Source organism: Oncorhynchus gorbuscha, unplaced genomic scaffold (assembly GCF_021184085.1).
Source record: "Oncorhynchus gorbuscha isolate QuinsamMale2020 ecotype Even-year unplaced genomic scaffold, OgorEven_v1.0 Un_scaffold_1922, whole genome shotgun sequence".
NCBI lineage: Eukaryota > Metazoa > Chordata > Actinopteri > Salmoniformes > Salmonidae > Oncorhynchus > Oncorhynchus gorbuscha.
This window is the reverse complement of record NW_025746569.1, coordinates 50440-71651: the sequence shown is the minus strand read 5'-3', so window position 1 is coordinate 71651 and position 21212 is coordinate 50440.

Below are 21212 nucleotides of genomic sequence, written 5' to 3'. Positions count from 1 at the left end.
TCCTGGGAAGGAGGAAGGGAATCTACTGGTGCTTTGTGTTGGACAATCCTCTGCTGTCCATCTGTCCAAGTCTGTTCCCTCCAGAGAAGATCCCACCATCTCCTGGGAAGGAGGAAGGGAATCTACTGGTGCTTTGTGTTGGACAATCCTCTGCTGTCCATCTGTCCAAGTCTGTTCCTCCAGAGAAGATCCCACCATCTCCTGGGAAGGAGGAAAGGAATCTACTGGTGCTTTGTGTTGGACAATCCTCTGCTGTCCATCTGTCCAAGTCTGTTCCCTCCAGAGAAGATCCCACCATCTCCTGGGAAGGAGGAAGGGAATCTACTGGTGCTTTCTGTTGATTCGGTAACATACAGTATAACTGTTGGACACCATATAGACAATGTCTAACAATGGGCATGTCCCAAACTGCACCCTAGTGCCTATTAAAGTGCACTACTTTTGACTGGGGCTCTTGTTAAAAGTAGTGCACTATATAGGGAATAAGGGTGCTATTTGGGATGTAGCCTGTTGATATACATTAGAACACATATCTCCCCTCCTTCAACTGGACTGGTTTCATCCCCTGGTGACTTTTATTTGGAGAAACTCTAAATTACTTGTCTATGTCAATCCAACTCACAAGTCATGGGAAGAGGTCTTGTTTCCTGTCCTCTGGGTTTTCTCATGTCTACAGGTAGGTAAGCATTGATCTTCTGCTCAGGTGTGACGGGCCTAGTTCAGAAACAACCCCTTCCCATTCTCTCATGACCTTCTCAATCCTTTCAAATCTGTCTGTGTACAAAATGGCATCCTAATCCCCTTGTAGTGCCCTACGCTTCTTGACCAGAGCCCTGTGGGTCCTGATGAGAAGTATCCCACTAAATAGGGAATAGGGCGCCATTTCGGGCACAGACAAGACGTAACAAGGTAGTACGGGCTAGATGCTGTTTCTGGACAGGGCAAACCCCTCTTATGTTCTGATGACTATAGGATGACCCGGTGTTCTGATGACTATAGGAGGATCTAGTGTTCTGATGACTATAGGAGGATCTAGTGTTCTGATGACTATAGGATGACCCAGTGTTCTGATGACTATAGGATGACCCAGTGTTCTGATGACTATAGGATGACCCGGTGTTCTGATGACTATAGGATGACCCAGTGTTGTCTCAGTGTTCTGATGACTATAGGATGACTCAGTGTTCTGATGACTATAGGATGATCTAGTGTTCTGATGACTATAGGATGATCTAGTGTTCTGATGACTATAGGATGATCTAGTGTTCTGATGACTATAGGATGACCCAGTGTTCTGATGACTATAGGATGATCTAGTGTTCTGATGACTATAGGATGACTCAGTGTTCTGATGACTATAGGATGATCTAGTGTTCTGATAACTATAGGATGATCTAGTGTTCTGATAACTATAGGAGGATCTAGTGTTCTGATGACTATAGGAGGATCTAGTGTTCTGATGACTATAGGAGGATCTAGTGTTCTGATAACTATAGGAGGATCTAGTGTTCTGATGACTATAGGAGGATCTAGTGTTGTCTCAGTGTTCTGATGACTATAGGATGATCCAGTGTTGTCTCAGTGTTCTGATGACTATAGGAGGATCTAGTGTTGTCTCAGTGTTCTGATGACTATAGGAGGATCTAGTGTTGTCTCATTGTTCTGATGACTATAGGAGGATCTAGTGTTGTCTCAGTGTTCTGATGACTATAGGAGGATCTAGTGTTGTCTCAGTGTTCTGATGACTATAGGAGGATCTAGTGTTGTCTCAGTGTTCTGATGACTATAGGATGACCCAGCGTTGTCTCAGTGTTCTGATGACTATAGGAGGATCTAGTGTTGTCTCAGTGTTCTGATGACTATAGGAGGATCTAGTGTTGTCTCAGTGTTCTGATGACTATAGGAGGATCTAGTGTTGTCCCAGTGTTCTGATGACTATAGGATGACCCAGTGTTCTGATGACTATAGGAGGATCTAGTGTTGTCTCAGTGTTCTGATGACTATAGGATGACCCAGCGTTGTCTCAGTGTTCTGATGACTATAGGATGACCCAGTGTTGTCTCAGTGTTCTGATGACTATAGGAGGATCCAGTGTTCTGATGACTATAGGATGACCCAGTGTTCTGATGACTATAGGATGACCCAGTGTTCTGATGACTATAGGAGGATCCAGTGTTCTGATGACTATAGGAGGATCCAGTGTTCTGATGACTATAGGAGGATCTAGTGTTGTCTCAGTGTTCTGATGACTATAGGAGGATCTAGTGTTGTCTCAGTGTTCTGATGACTATAGGAGGATCTAGTGTTGTCCCAGTGTTCTGATGACTATAGGATGACCCAGTGTTCTGATGACTATAGGAGGATCTAGTGTTGTCTCAGTGTTCTGATGACTATAGGATGACCCAGTGTTGTCTCAGTGTTCTGATGACTATAGGAGGATCCAGTGTTCTGATGACTATAGGAGGATCCAGTGTTCTGATGACTATAGGAGGATCTAGTGTTGTCTCAGTGTTCTGATGACTATAGGAGGATCTAGTGTTGTCTCAGTGTTCTGATGACTATAGGAGGATCTAGTGTTGTCTCAGTGTTCTGATGACTATAGGAGGATCTAGTGTTCTGATGACTATAGGATGACCCAGCGTTGTCTCAGTGTTCTGATGACTATAGGAGGATCTAGTGTTGTCTCAGTGTTCTGATGACTATAGGATGACCCAGCGTTGTCTCAGTGTTCTGATGACTATAGGAGGATCTAGTGTTGTCTCAGTGTTCTGATGACTATAGGATGACCCAGCGTTGTCTCAGTGGTCTGATGACTATAGGATGACCCAGCGTTGTCTCAGTGTTCTGATGACTATAGGAGGATCTAGTGTTGTCTCAGTGTTCTGATGACTATAGGATGACCCAGCGTTGTCTCAGTGTTCTGATGACTATAGGAGGATCTAGTGTTGTCTCAGTGTTCTGATGACTATAGGATGACCCAGTGTTCTGATGACTATAGGATGACCCAGTGTTCTGATGACTATAGGATGACCCAGCGTTGTCTCAGTGTTCTGATGACTATAGGAGGATCTAGTGTTGTCTCAGTGTTCTGATGACTATAGGATGATCTAGTGTTCTGATAACTATAGGATGATCTAGTGTTCTGATGACTATAGGATGATCCAGTGTTCTGATGACTATAGGATGATCTAGTGTTCTGATAACTATAGGAGGATCTAGTGTTGTCTCAGTGTTCTGATAACTATAGGAGGATCGAGTGTTCTGATGACTATAGGATGACCCAGTGTTGTCTCAGTGTTCTGATAACTATAGGAGGATCTAGTGTTGTCTCAGTGTTCTGATGACTATAGGAGGATCTAGTGTTGTCTCAGTGTTCTGATGACTATAGGAGGATCCAGTGTTGTCTCAGTGTTCTGATGACTATAGGAGGATCTAGTGTTGTCTCATTGTTCTGATGACTATAGGAGGATCTAGTGTTGTCTCAGTGTTGTGATGACTATAGGAGGATCTAGTGTTGTCTCAGTGTTCTGATGACTATAGGAGGATCTAGTGTTGTCTCAGTGTTCTGATGACTATAGAAGGATCTAGTGTTGTCTCATTGTTCTGATGACTATAGGAGGATCTAGTGTTGTCTCAGTGTTCTGATGACTATAGGAGGATCTAGTGTTGTCCCAGTGTTCTGATGACTATAGGAGGATCTAGTGTTGTCTCAGTGTTCTGATGACTATAGGATGACCCAGTGTTCTGATGACTATAGGATGACCCAGCGTTGTCTCAGTGTTCTGATGACTATAGGATGACCCAGTGTTGTCTCAGTGTTCTGATGACTATAGGAGGATCCAGTGTTCTGATGACTATAGGATGACCCAGTGTTCTGATGACTATAGGATGACCCAGTGTTCTGATGACTATAGGAGGATCCAGTGTTCTGATGACTATAGGAGGATCCAGTGTTCTGATGACTATAGGAGGTTCTAGTGTTGTCCCAGTGTTCTGATGACTATAGGATGACCCAGCGTTGTCTCAGTGGTCTGAGGACTATAGGATGACCCAGCGTTGTCTCAGTGTTCTGATGACTATAGGAGGATCTAGTGTTGTCTTAGTGTTCTGATGACTATAGGAGGATCTAGTGTTGTCTCAGTGTTCTGATGACTATAGGAGGATCTAGTGTTGTCCCAGTGTTCTGATGACTATAGGATGACCCAGTGTTCTGATGACTATAGGAGGATCTAGTGTTGTCTCAGTGTTCTGATGACTATAGGAGGATCTAGTGTTGTCTCAGTGTTCTGATGACTATAGGAGGATCTAGTGTTGTCTCAGTGTTCTGATGACTATAGGAGGATCTAGTGTTGTCTCAGTGTTCTGATGACTATAGGAGGATCTAGTGTTGTCTCAGTGTTCTGATGACTATAGGAGGATCTAGTGTTGTCTCAGTGTTCTGATGACTATAGGAGGATCTAGTGTTGTCTCAGTGTTCTGATGACTATAGGATGACCCAGTGTTCTGATGACTATAGGAGGATCTAGTTTTGTCTCAGTGTTCTGATGACTATAGGATGATCCAGTGTTCTGATGACTATAGGAGGATCCAGTGTTCTGATGACTATAGGATGACCCAGTGTTCTGATGACTATAGGATGACCCAGTGTTGTCTCAGTGTTCTGATGACTATAGGATGACCCAGCGTTGTCTCAGTGTTCTGATGACTATAGGAGGATCCAGTGTTCTGATGACTATAGGATGACCCAGTGTTCTGATGACTATAGGATGACCCAGTGTTGTCTCAGTGTTCTGATGACTATAGGATGACCCAGCGTTGTCTCAGTGTTCTGATGACTATAGGAGGATCCAGTGTTCTGATGACTATAGGATGACCCAGTGTTCTGATGACTATAGGATGACCCAGTGTTGTCTCAGTGTTCTGATGACTATAGGAGGATCCAGTGTTCTGATGACTATAGGAGGATCCAGTGTTCTGATGACTATAGGATGACCCAGTGTTCTGATGACTATAGGATGACCCAGTGTTCTGATGACTATAGGATGACCCAGTGTTCTGATGACTATAGGAGGATCTAGTGTTGTCTCAGTGTTCTGATGACTATAGGAGGATCTAGTGTTGTCTCAGTGTTCTGATGACTATAGGATGACCCAGTGTTCTGATGACTATAGGATGACCCAGTGTTGTCTCAGTGTTCTGATGACTATAGGATGACCCAGTGTTGTCTCAGTGTTCTGATGACTATAGGATGACCCAGCGTTGTCTCAGTGTTCTGATGACTATAGGAGGATCTAGTGTTGTCTCAGTGTTCTGATGACTATAGGAGGATCTAGTGTTCTGATGACTATAGGAGGATCTAGTGTTCTGATGACTATAGGATGACCCAGTGGTCTGATGACTATAGGATGACCCAGTGTTTTCTCAGTGTTCTGATGACTATAGGATGACCCAGCGTTGTCTCAGTGTTCTGATGACTATAGGAGGATCTAGTGTTGTCTCAGTGTTCTGATGACTATAGGAGGATCTAGTGTTGTCTCAGTGTTCTGATGACTATAGGAGGATCCAGTGTTCTGATGACTATAGGAGGATCCAGTGTTCTGATGACTATAGGATGACCCAGCGTTGTCTCAGTGTTCTGATGACTATAGGATGACCCAGTGTTCTGATGACTATAGGAGGATCCAGTGTTCTGATGACTATAGGATGACCCAGCGTTGTCTCAGTGTTCTGATGACTATAGGAGGATCCAGTGTTCTGATGACTATAGGATGACCCAGCGTTGTCTCAGTGTTCTGATGACTATAGGATGACCCAGTGTTCTGATGACTATAGGATGACCCAGTGTTGTCTCAGTGGTCTGTAGCTCATCCATCATGACTTAAGTTGGACAGTTGTACTTCACATGGTTGTGGCCACGACCCCAAGTCTTTGAGTGTGTGTGTGTCAGTGTTGTTCCTCTGTTATGACTACAGTATAAATCTCATGGTTGGAAACATGAGAGGTCTCCAGGGCCTCTTCTACATGAGGCTCAGTCTCACTGTGTTATTCTGGGTTCTCTGTCAGACTGCTGGACTGCCTGCTGATGTTAGGGGTTTGGGCAGACTGCTGGACTGCCTGCTGATGTTAGGGGTTTGGGCAGACTGCTGGACATGCTGCTGATGTTAGGGGTTTGGGCAGACTGCTGGACTGCCTGCTGATGTTATGGGTTTGGGCAGACTGCTGGACTGCCTGCTGATGTTATGGGTTTGGGCAGACTGCTGGACTGCCTGCTGATGTTATGGGTTTGGGCAGACTGCTGGACTGCCTGCTGATGTTAGGGGTTTGGGCAGACTGCTGGACTGCCTGCTGATGTTATGGGTTTGGGCAGACTTCTGGACTGCCTGCTGATGTTATGGGTTTGGGCAGACTGCTGGACTTGCTGCTGATGTTAGGGGTTTGGGCAGACTGCTGGACTGCCTGCTGATGTTATGGGTTTGGGCAGACTGCTGGACTGCCTGCTGATGTTAGGGGTTTGGGTAGACTGCTGGACTGCCTGCTGATGTTAGGGGTTTGGGCAGACTGCTGGACTGCCTGCTGATGTTATGGGTTTGGGCAGACTGCTGGACTTGCTGCTGATGTTAGGGGTTTGGGCAGACTGCTGATATTAGGGGTTTGGGCAGACTGCTGGACTGCCTGCTGATGTTAGGGGTTTGGGCAGACTGCTGATGTTAGGGGTTTGGGCAGACTGCTGATGTTAGGGGTTTGGGCAGACTGCTGATGTTAGGGGTTTGGGCAGACTGCAGATGTTAGGGGTTTGGGCAGACTGCAGATGTTAGGGGTTTGGGCAAACTGCTGATGTTAGGGGTTTGGGCAGACTGCTGATGTTAGGGGTTTGGGCAGACTGCTGGACTGACTGCTGATGTTAGGGGTTTGGGCAGACTGCTGGACTGACTGCTGATGTTAGGGGTTTGGGCAGACTGCTGGACTGACTGCTGATGTTAGGGGTTTGGGCAGACTGCTGGACTGACTGCTGATGTTAGGGGTTTGGGCAGACTGCTGGACTGACTGCTGATGTTAGGGGTTTGGGCAGACTGCTGGACTGACTGCTGATGTTAGGGGTTTGGGCACTGACTGATGTTAGGGGTTTGGGCAGACTGCTGGACTGACTGCTGATGTTAGGGGTTTGGGCAGACTGCTGATGTTAGGGGTTTGGGCAGACTGCTGGACTGACTGCTGATGTTAGGGGTTTGGGCAGACTGCTGATGTTAGGGGTTTTGGCAGACTGCTGGACTGACTGCTGATGTTAGGGGTTTGGGCAGACTGCTGGACTGACTGCTGATGTTAGGGGTTTGGGCAGACTGCTGGACTTGCTGCTGATGTTAGGGGTTTGGGCAGACTGCTGATGTTAGGGGTTTGGGCAGACTGCTGGACTGACTGCTGATGTTAGGGGTTTTGGCAGACTGTTGGACTGACTGCTGATGTTAGGGGTTTGGGCAGACTGCTGGACTGACTGCTGATGTTAGGGGTTTGGGCAGACTGCTGGACTGACTGCTGATGTTAGGGGTTTGGGCAGACTGCTGGACTGACTGCTGATGTTAGGGGTTTGGGCAGACTGCTGGACTGACTGCTGATGTTAGGGGTTTGGGCAGACTGCTGATGTTAGGGGTTTGGGCAGACTGCTGGACTGACTGCTGATGTTAGGGGTTTGGGCAGACTGCTGGACTGACTGCTGATGTTAGGGGTTTTGGCAGACTGCTGGACTGACTGCTGATGTTAGGGGTTTGGGCAGACTGCTGGACTGACTGCTGATGTTAGGGGTTTGGGCAGACTGCTGATGTTAGGGGTTTGGGCAGACTGCTGGACTGACTGCTGATGTTAGGGGTTTTGGCAGACTGCTGGACTGACTGCTGATGTTAGGGGTTTGGGCAGACTGCTGGACTGACTGCTGATGTTATGGGTTTGGGCAGACTGCTGATGTTAGGGGTTTGGGCAGACTGCTGGACTGACTGCTGATGTTAGGGGTTTGGGCAGACTGCTGGACTGACTGCTGATGTTAGGGGTTTGGGCAGACTGCTGATGTTAGGGGTTTGGGCAGACTGCTGATGTTAGGGGTTTGGGCAGACTGCTGGACTGACTGCTGATGTTAGGGGTTTGGGCAGACTGCTGGACTGACTGCTGATGTTAGGGGTTTGGGCAGACTGCTGGACTTGCTGCTGATGTTAGGGGTTTGGGCAGACTGCTGATGTTAGGGGTTTGGGCAGACTGCTGGACTGACTGCTGATGTTAGGGGTTTTGGCAGACTGTTGGACTGACTGCTGATGTTAGGGGTTTGGGCAGACTGCTGGACTGACTGCTGATGTTAGGGGTTTGGGCAGACTGCTGATGTTAGGGGTTTGGGCAGACTGCTGATGTTAGGGGTTTGGGCAGACTGCTGGACTGCCTGCTGATGTTAGGGGTTTGGGCAGACTGCTGGACTGACTGCTGATGTTAGGGGTTTGGACATTGGGTTGAGTCAAGCCTTTGATTCAGTCTGTGTCAGCAGTGTATTACGGTGAAGGAGTGATGTGGGCGAATACGGCCTAATTAAATGACTGTTGCAGTTGAACTCCCTCAGTCAAGATGAACCATGTTTCACATTAACCAAGTTGTCCACGGTGAAACCCTGACCTACTGATCTTAGTTAAGAATGTTCATTGAAACTAATTGGAACAAACACTTGTATATTATATTCATAACTGGTTTTCCCTTTCTTGTTTTCTTACTGCGTGTCTTCTTACTGTATTTTCTTATTGTGTGATTCTTAGTGTGTTCTTACTATATTTTCTTACTGTGTATTCTTACGGTGTGTTCTTACTGTGTGTTCTTACTGTGTGTTCTTACTGTGTGTTCTTACTGTATGCTCTTACTGTGTGTTCTTACTGTGTGTTCTTACTGTATATTCTTACTGTGTTCTTACTGTATATTCTTACTGTATGTTCTTACTGTGTGTTCTTACTGTATATTCTTACTGTTCTTACTGTAAATGACTTAAATGTATATTCTTACTGTATATTCTTACTGTGAGTTCTTACTGTATATTCTTACTGTGTTCTTACTGTATATTCTTACTGTATATTCTTACTGTATATTCTTACTGTATATTCTTACTGTGTTCTTACTGTATATTCTTACTGTATATTCTTACTGTGTGTTCTTACTTTATGTTCCTACAACAGAAATGAATACATTTTTCCAGCAGGGGGCAGCATTTATCTGTAATACAGATGATTGGCTTAATAGTATTGGTTAACTGTCAGATACTTTAGCTGTGCTTCATTGATCATGCCTGGTTCAATTTAAGCAATAGAATATTCCCAAAAGTGCAAACCCCACCCATATGGCACTCCAGGCAAGCTCATTCAAACAGTCAAACAAAGAAATCACATTCTTATTTGAACCCAGGTCTGCTATGAAACCCTGGTCCTCCATCTCCGTCTTTCTCCATCTCACTATAGGTTGATGGGGAACCAGGACAGAGAGAGGAGTCTTCCTCCCCAGCCAGCAGTGAGGACTCTGGGGTTAGCACATCACTGTGTGTCCAGGCTCTGCCCGCACATTAGGCCACAATAGGGATCGCATTGTCTCACTCTCTCTTCCTCTATCTGACACAAACAAAGGTGTGATTGTTGCATGATTTTTACACCCCAATGAAAATGCCAGTGAGGAGGGAGGGAGGAGTTTACCAGACCGTTCCTGTCTAATGGACACAGGTCTGGTTGTTGACTAGGAATCAGTCTGATATTGCATTACATGTTGTACTACAATATGATTCATTTTATTAAAGTGAAAATACATTTTATCCAGGGGCCTTTCCAGCTAAGACACTACATCACTTATGCATGTGCACACTGAATGAAAAATAGCCTTTTTATATCTGTGCAGCTTCCGGCTGTGGCATTTAGGATAATTCCTTTTATCACATTTTTTTGTAATTGAGTGTTCTTCTGTAACAGTCAGTGATTCTACTCTGATAATAGCATATTCATTGAGTAATATAATAATGCTATCTTAGTAATAGCATTAGTAATGTGGAACCACCCTTGTGACGCAGGCCTTCTGCTTTAATGCGCACACACACACACACACACACACACACACACACACACACACACACACACACACACACACACACACACACACACACACACACACACACACACACACACACACACACACACACACACACACACACACACACACACACACACACACACACACACACAGACAAACCATATAGAATATAATAGATTAGAACAGACTATATTAGAATAGATTAGAATATAATAGATTAGAATAGATTAGAATATAATAGATTAGAACAGAATATATTAGAATAGTTTAGAATATAATAGAATAGAACAGAGTATAATAGATTAGAATATAATAGATTAGAATATATTAGAATATAATATATTAGAATGGAATATAATATATTACAATAGATTGGAATATAAGGTATTAGAATAGAATAGATTATAATATAATATATTAGAATGGAATATAATATATTTTAATATATTAGAATATAATATATTAGAATATAATATATTAGAATGGAATATAATATATTTTAATTTATTAGAATAGAATAGATTAGCATGGATTATAATATATTATAATATATATATATATTATAACGCTTAAATATATTATAATAAATTGGAATAGCATATAATAGAATAGATTAGAATATATTGGATTACAATAGATTACAATATAATATCGTAGAATAGACTGAAATAGAATAGAATGTATTTTGAATAGAATAGACTAGAAGGTAATAGAATAGAATAGAATATCTTAGAATAGACTAGAATAGAATGTATTAGAATAGAATAGACTAGAAGGTAATATAATAGATTAGAGTAGAGTAGAATGTAATAGACTATATTAGGATAGAATAGATGACAATAGAACAGGATTGTTCCCAGAGGGAACTTCAATAGATGCTCAGACCAGCTGGATGGACTGAGGTTCAATACTCCTTGATAGAAGAGCTTTTCCCTAGTCTGAACCGACTGGGTCTTTTACACTATACATAGTTATAGTACAGACACTGACTTCTGTCATGGAGCGGATTCTGTCCCTAGTCTGCCTGCTAACAGGTGACCCAGAGCCTCTGGCTTCCCCTACATGGAGGTGAAGAAAGAGAGTTCAGCCTGTCCCTGCCTCTTCCCACGTACACCAGCCAACGTTCACATCACCCTCACCCTCCCTAGGTGTGAGGTTAGTGTGGTGGTGGAGGCTGACGTTCACATCACCCTCACCCTCCCTAGGTGTGAGGTCAGTGTGGTGGTGGAGGCTGACGTTCACATCACCCTCACCCTCCCTAGGTGTGAGGTCAGTGTGGTGGTGGAGGCTGACGTTCACATCACCCTCACCCTCCCTAGGTGTGAAGTTAGTGTGGTGGTGGAGGCTGACGTTCACATCACCCTCACCCTCCCTAGGTGTGAGGTTAGTGTGGTGGCGGTGGTGGAGGCCGGGTTTCAATATTGCTCCACACTCTCCAAACCTCCATCAGTAATTCTACTTTAATTAATTCCCTGCCAGATGGGAATTCCTGTGTTTTTTTTGTTGTTTCAATGAAATGCTGTGTGATGTGTTTTATTATAAAGTCAGATTGGATTGGTGGTGAACTGATCTGCTTTGCTACAGTGCTGCGCGGAAGGAGGCAGGAATGCTGATAACTCTAGAAGGTTTACAGTTCTCTAGCAGTAACCATGGAGATAGCTCTCACACAATGGTATCCTTTTAGAGCCACAGCGAGGGAGTGAGGTGGAGGGGGTGGGGTGGGGGGGTGCTCATTGAGTCACTGTGGTCCTGTGGTGTGATATTAGGAAAGAGATCCTTCCCCTTTCCTCTGTTCTGTTAATTATTGGATGAAGTGGTGACCATGGCGATTTACCCAGACGTTATTATTGACTGGCCTGAGTTGTAACTGGAGTTTTAATAAAGTCCAAGCATCGACGATTGGATGTAAAAGGGAGAAGTCAAGTAAAGTAGCTGGGTTTCATCAATGGACTATTTTGGGTACGCACACACACGCACGCACACACACACACACACACACACACACACACACACACACACACACACACACACACACACACACACACACACACACACACACACACACACACACACACACACACACACACACACACACACACACACACACACACACACACACACATACACATACACATACACATACACATATACACACACACACAGACACACACAGACACATATATACACACACACATATACACATACACACACACACATACACATACATACACACACACATATACACATACACACACATACATACACACACATACACACATACATACACACACACACACACACATATACACATACATGCACACACACACACACACACACACACACACACACACACACACGCACGCACGCACACTCTCTCTCTCTCTCTCTCTCTCTCTCTCTCTCTCTCTCTCTCTCTCTCTCTCTCTCTCTCTCTCTCTCTCTCTCTCTCTCTCTCTCTCTCTCTCTCTCGCTCTCTCTCTCGCTCTCTCTCTCGCTCTCTCTCGCTCTCTCTCGCTCTCTCGCTCTCTCTCGCTCTCTCTCGCTCTCTCTCGCTCTCTCTCGCTCTCGCTCTCTCTCTCTCTCGCTCTCTGTGAGAAGTTATTATTATTGCCAAAGAGAGACATAGAGAGAAGTTATAATTCTCCTCATATGATCCAGAGATTGCTATCAGGAAACAAAACCTAATTTCCTTCTCACAATACCATCAATGGCTTTCCTGCCTGGTTCTGGTCTGGCTGGTGCTGGTCTGGCTAGGGGACAACAACTCTTATTGATGGTCTGGCTAGGGGACAGCCACTGTTGTTGATGGTCTGGCTAGGGGACAACCACTGTTGTTGATGGTCTGGCTAGGGGACAGCCACTGTTGTTGATGGTCTGGCTAGGGGACAGCCACTGTTGTTGATGGTCTGGCTAGGGGACAACCACTGTTGTTGTTGGTCTGGCTAGGGGACAACCACTGTTGTTGTTGGTCTGGCTAGGGGACAACCACTCTTATTGATGGTCTGGCTAGGGGACAACCACTGTTGTTGATGGTCTGGCTAGGGGACAACAACTCTTATTGATGGTCTGGCTAGGGGACAACAACTCTTATTGTTGGTCTGGCTAGGGGACAACAACTCTTATTGATGGTCTGGCTAGGGGACAGCCACTCTTATTGATGGTCTGGCTAGGGGACAGCCACTCTTATTGATGGTCTGGCTAGGGGACAACAACTCTTGTTGATGGTCTGGCTAGGGGACAGCCACTGTTGTTGTTGGTCTGGCTAGGGGACAACAACTCTTATTGATGGTCTGGCTAGGGGACAGCCACTGTTGTTGATGGTCTGGCTAGGGGACAACAACTCTTGTTGATGGTCTGGCTAGGGGACAACAACTCTTTTTGATGGTCTGGCTAGGGGACAGCCACTGTTGTTGATGGTCTGGCTAGGGGACAACAACTCTTATTGATGGTCTGGCTAGGGGACAACAACTCTTGTTGATGGTCTGGCTAGGGGACAGCCACTGTTGTTGTTGGTCTGGCTAGGGGACAGCCACTGTTGTTGTTGGTCTGGCTAGGGGACAGCCACTGTTGTTGTTGGTCTGGCTAGGGGACAACCACTCTTATTGATGGTCTGGCTAGGGGACAGCCATTCTTATTGATGGTCTGGCTAGGGGACAACAACTCTTATTGATGGTCTGGCTAGGGGACAACAACTCTTATTGATGGTCTGGCTAGGGGACAACAACTCTTATTGATGGTCTGGCTAGGGGACAACAACTCTTATTGATGGTCTGGCTAGGGGACAGCCAGTGTTGTTGTTGGTCTGGCTAGGGGACAACAACTCTTATTGATGGTCTGGCTAGGGGACAACAACTCTTATTGATGGTCTGGCTAGGGGACAGCCAGTGTTGTTGTTGGTCTGGCTAGGGGACAACAACTCTTATTGATGGTCTGGCTAGGGGACAGCCACTGTTGTTGTTGGTCTGGCTAGGGGACAACAACTCTTATTGATGGTCTGGCTAGGGGACAACAACTCTTATTGATGGTCTGGCTAGGGGACAACAACTCTTATTGATGGTCTGGCTAGGGGACAACAACTCTTGTTGATGGTCTGGCTAGGGGACAACAACTCTTTTTGATGGTCTGGCTAGGGGACAGCCACTGTTGTTGATGGTCTGGCTAGGGGACAACAACTCTTATTGATGGTCTGGCTAGGGGACAACAACTCTTGTTGATGGTCTGGCTAGGGGACAGCCACTGTTGTTGTTGGTCTGGCTAGGGGACAGCCACTGTTGTTGTTGGTCTGGCTAGGGGACAGCCACTGTTGTTGTTGGTCTGGCTAGGGGACAACCACTCTTATTGATGGTCTGGCTAGGGGACAGCCATTCTTATTGATGGTCTGGCTAGGGGACAACAACTCTTATTGATGGTCTGGCTAGGGGACAACAACTCTTATTGATGGTCTGGCTAGGGGACAACAACTCTTATTGATGGTCTGGCTAGGGGACAACAACTCTTATTGATGGTCTGGCTAGGGGACAGCCAGTGTTGTTGTTGGTCTGGCTAGGGGACAACAACTCTTATTGATGGTCTGGCTAGGGGACAACAACTCTTATTGATGGTCTGGCTAGGGGACAGCCAGTGTTGTTGTTGGTCTGGCTAGGGGACAACAACTCTTATTGATGGTCTGGCTAGGGGACAGCCACTGTTGTTGTTGGTCTGGCTAGGGGACAACAACTCTTATTGATGGTCTGGCTAGGGGACAACAACTCTTATTGATGGTCTGGCTAGGGGACAACAACTCTTATTGATGGTCTGGCTAGGGGACAGCCACTGTTGTTGTTGGTCTGGCTTGGGGACAACAACTAATTATTCAGACCATTTGCTATGAGACTCGAAATTGAGCTCAGATGCATCCTGTTTCCATTGATCATCCTTGAGATGTTTCTACAACTTGATTTGAGTCCACCTGTGGTACATTCTATTGATTTGATTTGATTTGGAAATGCACACACCTGTCTATATAAGGTCCCACAGTTGACAGTACATGTCGGAGCAAAAATCAAACCACGAGGTCAAAGGAATTGTCTGTAGAGCTCGAAGACAGGATTGTGTTGAGGCACAGAAAAATATCTGCAGCATTGAAGGTCCCCAAGAACACAGTGGCCTCCAGCATTCTTAAATGGAAGAAGTTCGGAACCATCAAGACTCTTCTAGGGCTGGCCGCCCGGCCAAACTGAGAGATTGGGTGGGGGTGTGGGGGGGGGGGCTTGGTCAGGGAGGTGACCAAGAACCAGGTGGTTGCTCTGACATAGCTCCAGAGTTGCTCCAGTGGCAGAACATTCCAGATGGACAACCATTTCTGCAGCGCTCCACCAATCAGGCCTTTATGGTAGAGTGGCCAGAAGGAAGCCACTGCTCAGTAAAAGACACATGACAGCCCGCTTGGTGTTTGCCAAAAGGCACCTAAAGACTCCCAGACCATGAAAAACAAGATTCTCTGGTCTGATTAAACCAATATTGAACTGTTTGGCTTGATTGGCCAAGCGTGACGTCTGGAGGAAACCTGTCACCATCTCTACGGTGAAGCACTGTGGTGGCAGCATAATGCAATGGGGATGTTTTTCAGCGGCAGGGACCGGGAGACTAGTCAGAGTCGAGGGAAAGATGAACAGAGCAAAGTACAGAGAGATCTTTGATGAAAACCTACTCCAGAGCACTCAGCATCTCAGACTGGGCGAATGTTCACCTTCCAACAGGACAATGACCCTAAGCACACAGCCAAGACAACACAGGAGTGGCTTCTCTGAATGTCTTTGAGCCCGGACTTGAGCCCGATCTAACATCTCTGGAGAAACCTGGAAATAGCTGTGCAGCGATGCTCCCCATCCAACCTGACAGAGCTTGAAAGGATCTGCAGAGAAATATGGGAGAAACTCCCCAAATACAGGTGTGTCAAGCTTGTAGCGTCATACACAAGAAGACTCGAGTCTGTAATCGCTGCCAAAGGTGCTGAGTAAAGGTTCTGAATACTTTTATTCATGTAATTTGGATTTGTAATACATTTGCAAGCATTTCTAAAAAACAGTTTTTGTTTTGGTATTGTGATGCCATTATGAGGTATTGTGATGTCATTATGAGGTATTGTGATGTCATTATGGGGTATTATGATGTCATTATGGGGTATTATGATGTCATTATGGGGTATTGTGTATAGATTGATGAGGGGGAAAAACTATTTAATCCATTTTAGAATAAGGCTGTAACGTAACAAAATGTGGAACAAGTCAAGGGGTCTGAATACCTTCTGAATGCACTGTACATGTTTTTCTATATTATTTACATGTATTATTTACATTAGTCTACACATCAGCATAACACACACTTGTCTTTGATGAAATACTGCTACTGATTGTAGTTCGCACCAAATATAGCCTTCATGGTAAACATAAAGTAGTTCACTACCCATAGGGCTCAGGTCAAAAGTAGTGCACTACCCATAGTTGTGTTTACTATGTGAAGTGTGTCGTCAGTGTGTTTACCATGTGAAGTGTGTGGTCAGTGTGTTTACCATGTGAAGTGTGTGGCCAGTGTGTTTACCATGTGAAGTGTGTGGTCAGTGTGTGGTCAGTGTGTGGTCAGTGTGTTTACCATGTGAAGTGTGTGGTCAGTGTGTGGTCAGTGTGTGGTCAGTGTGTTTACCATGTGAAGTGTGTGGTCAGTGTGTGGTCAGTGTGTGGTCAGTGTGTTTACCATGTGAAGTGTGTGGCCAGTGTGTTTACCATGTGAAGTGTGTGGTCAGTGTGTGGTCAGTGTGTGGTCAGTGTGTTTACCATGTGAAGTGTGTGGTCAGTGTGTTTACCATGTGAAGTGTGTGGTCAGTGTGTTTACCATGTGAAGTGTGTGGTCAGTGTGTTTACCATGTGAAGTGTGTGGTCAGTGTGTGGTCAGTGTGTGGTCAGTGTGTTTACCATGTGAAGTGTGTGGTCAGTGTGTTTACCATGTGAAGTGTGTGGTCAGTGTGTTTACCATGTGAAGTGTGTGGTCAGTGTGTTTACCATGTGAAGTGTGTGGTCAGTGTGTGGTCAGTGGCCTACGTGTCGTGCATCGTTCCCACAGACCCAGTACATTAGAGCCATAACAGTTCTCCTGGTACCAGTACATGTCAAGTGGACACTGAGTCATGGACTTGGCCCGACAGTGTGATGTGAAGGCCTCAGACCAATGGTTGTATCTCAAACGACACCCTGTTCCCTACATAGTGCACTACCCACAGGACTCAGGTCAAAAGTAGTGCACTACCCATAGGGCTCAGGTCAAAAGTAGTTCACTACCCATAGGGCTCAGGTCAAAAGTAGTGCACTACCCACAGGGCTCAGGTCAAAAGTAGTGCACTACCCACAGGGCTCAGGTCAAAAGTAGTTCACTACCCATAGGGCTCAGGTCAAAAGTAGTGCACTACCCATAGGGCTCAGGTCAAAAGTAGTGCACTACCCATAGGGCTCAGGTCAAAAGTAGTTCACTACCCATAGGGCTCAAGTCAAAAGTAGTGCACTACCCATAGGGCTCAGGTCAAAAGTAGTGCACTACCCACAGGGCTCAGGTCAAAAGTAGTGCACTATGAAGGGAATAGGGAGCCATTTGGGAGAGAGGAGTGGAGGCCGGGTGATTTTCCCCAGGTGTTGCTCCTGCTGAGACTTCCTGTGTGTGTGTGGTTGTGTGGTTGTGTGTGTGTGTGTGTGTGTGTGTGTGTGCGCGCGCGCGTGCGTGCGCCCATGTCCATGTTGGTGTGTGCATACAAGTGTGTGTGTGTTAGTGAGTGTGCATACCTGAGCGTGTGTGCCTGTGTGCATGCATGTGTGTGTGTAGGACCACTATGCCCCAACACCTGGCGCAGTAGACTTGACATGGCTCCTCCGACTCTTTAGTGTAATGAGCCCAGGGTCGTTAGTGTAGGGTGTAATGAGCCCAGGGTCATTCGTGTATGGTGTAATGAGCCCAGGGTCGTTAGTGTAGGGTGTAATGAGCCCAGGGTCGTTAGTGTAGGGTGTAATGAGCCCCGGGTTGTTAGTGGAGGGTGTAATGAGCCCAGGGTCGTTAGTGTAGGGTGTAATGAGCCCAGGGTCGTTAGTGTAGGGTGTAATGAGCCCAGGGTCGTTAGTGTATGGTGTAATGAGCCCAGGGTCGTTAGTGTATGGTGTAATGAGCCCAGGGTCGTTAGTGTAGAGTGTAATGAGCCCAGGGTCGTTAGTGTAGGGTGTAATGAGCCCAGGGTCGTTAGTGTAGGGTGTAATGAGCCCAGGGTCATTAGTGTAGGGTGTAATGAGCCCAGGGTCGTTAGTGTAGGGTGTAATGAGCCCAGGGTCGTTAGTGTAGGGTGTAATGAGCCCAGGGTCGTTAGTGTATGGTGTAATGAGCCCAGGGTCGTTAGTGTAGGGTGTAACGAGTCCAGGGTCGTTAGTGTATGGTGTAATGAGCCCAGAATCGTTAGTGGAGGGTTTAATGAGCCCAGAGTTGTTAGTGTAGGGTGTAATGAGCCCAGGGTCGTTAGTGTAGGGTGTAATGAGCCCAGGGTCGTTAGTGGAGGGTTTAATGAGCCCAGGGTTGTTAGTGGAGGGTGTAATGAGCCCAGGGTTGTTAGTGTAGGGTGTAATGAGCCCAGGGTTGTTAGTGTAGGGTGTAATGAGCCCAGGGTCGTTAGTGTAGGGTGTAATGAGCCCAGGGTCGTTATTGTAGGGTGTAATGAGCCCAGGGTCGTTAGTGTAGGGTGTTATTAGACAGGACCTCAGGGTGGCTATTAGACAGGACTTCAGGGCGGCTATTAGACAGGACCTCAGGGCGGCTATTAGACAGGACCTCAGGGCGGCTATTAGACAGGACCTCAGGGTGGCTATTAGACAGGACCTCATGGCGGCTATTAGACAGGACCTCAGGGTGGCTATTAGACAGGACCTCAGGGTGGCTATTAGACAGGACCTCAGGGTGGCTATTAGACAGGACCTCAGGGTGGCTATTAGACAGGACCTCAGGGTGGCTATTAGACAGGACCTCAGGGTGGCTATTAGACAGGACCTCAGGGCGGCTATTAGACAGGACCTCAGGGCGGCTATTAGACAGGACCTCAGGGCGGCTTTTAGACAGGACTTCAGGGTGGCTATTAGACAGGACCTCAGCCATGAATCAGCCTTAATATCCTGTTACTGCCAAACAAATAGCCTTAACACACAGTAAGAATGTGTTTGTCGTAGCTCAGGACTTCCCTGCAACATATTCCATGGTAGCACCTCTGTAATGTTGACGTTGCCCTCTGGCTAGGCAACACTGTGCTGTATGATGTTCATGCCTAGACATGCTGTGTGTGGATAGAGTCTGTTGATCTTCCTTGGTGCTCATGCACCCTTGTCCCTCTTTAGTTCATTGCTTTTGACAGGATACACAGGGCTCAATAGGGTCACATTTGGGAAGCACCCTTTGTCTCTGGCCCATCTGGAGCCCTGTGTAAAACAAGTAAAGCTGTTTCCTTTAGAAATGGAACACTGAAGCTAGATGAACTGGAACACTGAGGACAGATGAACTGGAACACTGAGGCCAGATGACCTGGAACACTGAGGCTAGATTAACTGGAACACTGAGGCTAGATGACCTGGAACACTGAGGCTAGATGACCTGGAACACTGAGGCTAGATGAACTGGAACACTGAGGCTAGATGACCTGGAACACTGAGGCTAGATGAACTGGAACACTGAGGCCAGATGAACTGGAACACTGAGGCTAGATGAACTGGAACACTGAGGCTAGATGAACTGGAACACTGAGGCTAGATGAACTGGAACACTGAGGCTAGATGAACTGGAACACTGAGGCTAGATGAACTGGAACACTGAGGCTAGATGAACTGGAACACTGAGGCCAGATGAACTGGAACACTGGGGCTAGATGAACTGGAACACTGAGGCTAGATGAACTGGAACACTGAGGCTAGATGAACTGAAACACTGAGGCTAGATGAACTGGAACACTGAGGCTAGATGAACTGGAACACTGAGGCTAGATGAACTGGAACACTGAGGCCAGATGAACTGGAACACTGAGGCTAGATGAACTGGAACACTGAGGCTAGATGAACTGGAACACTGAGGCCAGACACCAGAGGGAAGAAACAACAACATGGACTGTGATGAATTGTTGGTCTTCTAGCTAGAAAGAAGAAGTAGGAAATTGCACAAAAAGTAGAGGCTGGTCCAAGACTAAACTATGTCCCAGATGGCTTCCCTATGTAGCGCACTTCTTATGGGGCTCTGGTCTAAAGTAGTGAACTGTATAGGGGAGTAGGGTGCTATTTAGGACACAGCCTAGAACTGGGGAAATAATATAATTATATGATTTATAGAAATAGCAGAGATATGGTACTTATATAATTACACCATTATGACAGAAATAGCAGAAAGCAACGCTGTGATTATCAATGTGACAGCTGATGCGGGTTTTTCTTCTTCAGGAAACCACAGTCTTTCTGTTTCCAACAAGCCCCTAATCAACAGTTCTGGAGGCATGCGATCCATGTGCTCCTCGCTCAGGAAAATAACACGTTGTTGTTTGGAATTATAGTGATTTGGGAACGGGAGGTTGGGAATGCCCGGCAGGGTGTGTGTGTGTGTGTGTGTGTGTGTGTGTGTGTGTGTGTGTGTGTGTGTGTGTGTGTGTGTGTGTGTGTGTGTGTGTGTGTGTGTGTGTGTGTGTGTGTGTGCGTGTGTGCGCGTGGGGTGTGTGTGTGTGTCTGTGATTGTGCGTGGGGTGGTTTGTGTGTGTGTGTGTGTGTGTGTGCAGGCAGCTGGACAGCAGCAGAATATGGGTTAATTGCTGAGTGGAGCTGCTTTGATAGACGCAGGGTTAAATGGGCAATGTGTTTTTATGATGTGTGTGTGTGTGCGTGCGTGTGTGTGTGCGCGTGTGTATGTCTGCTGAGGGGACTGTAATAGATGGAGAGGTCAGAGGCTTGTGCATTGGTGATGAGTTGGACCACAGAGTGAAGGAAAAGCAGCCAACAAGTGCTCAACATATGTGGGATCTCCTTCAAGACTGTTGGAAAAGCATTCCAGGTGAAGCTGGTTGAGAGTGTGCAAAGCTGTCATCAAGGCAAAGA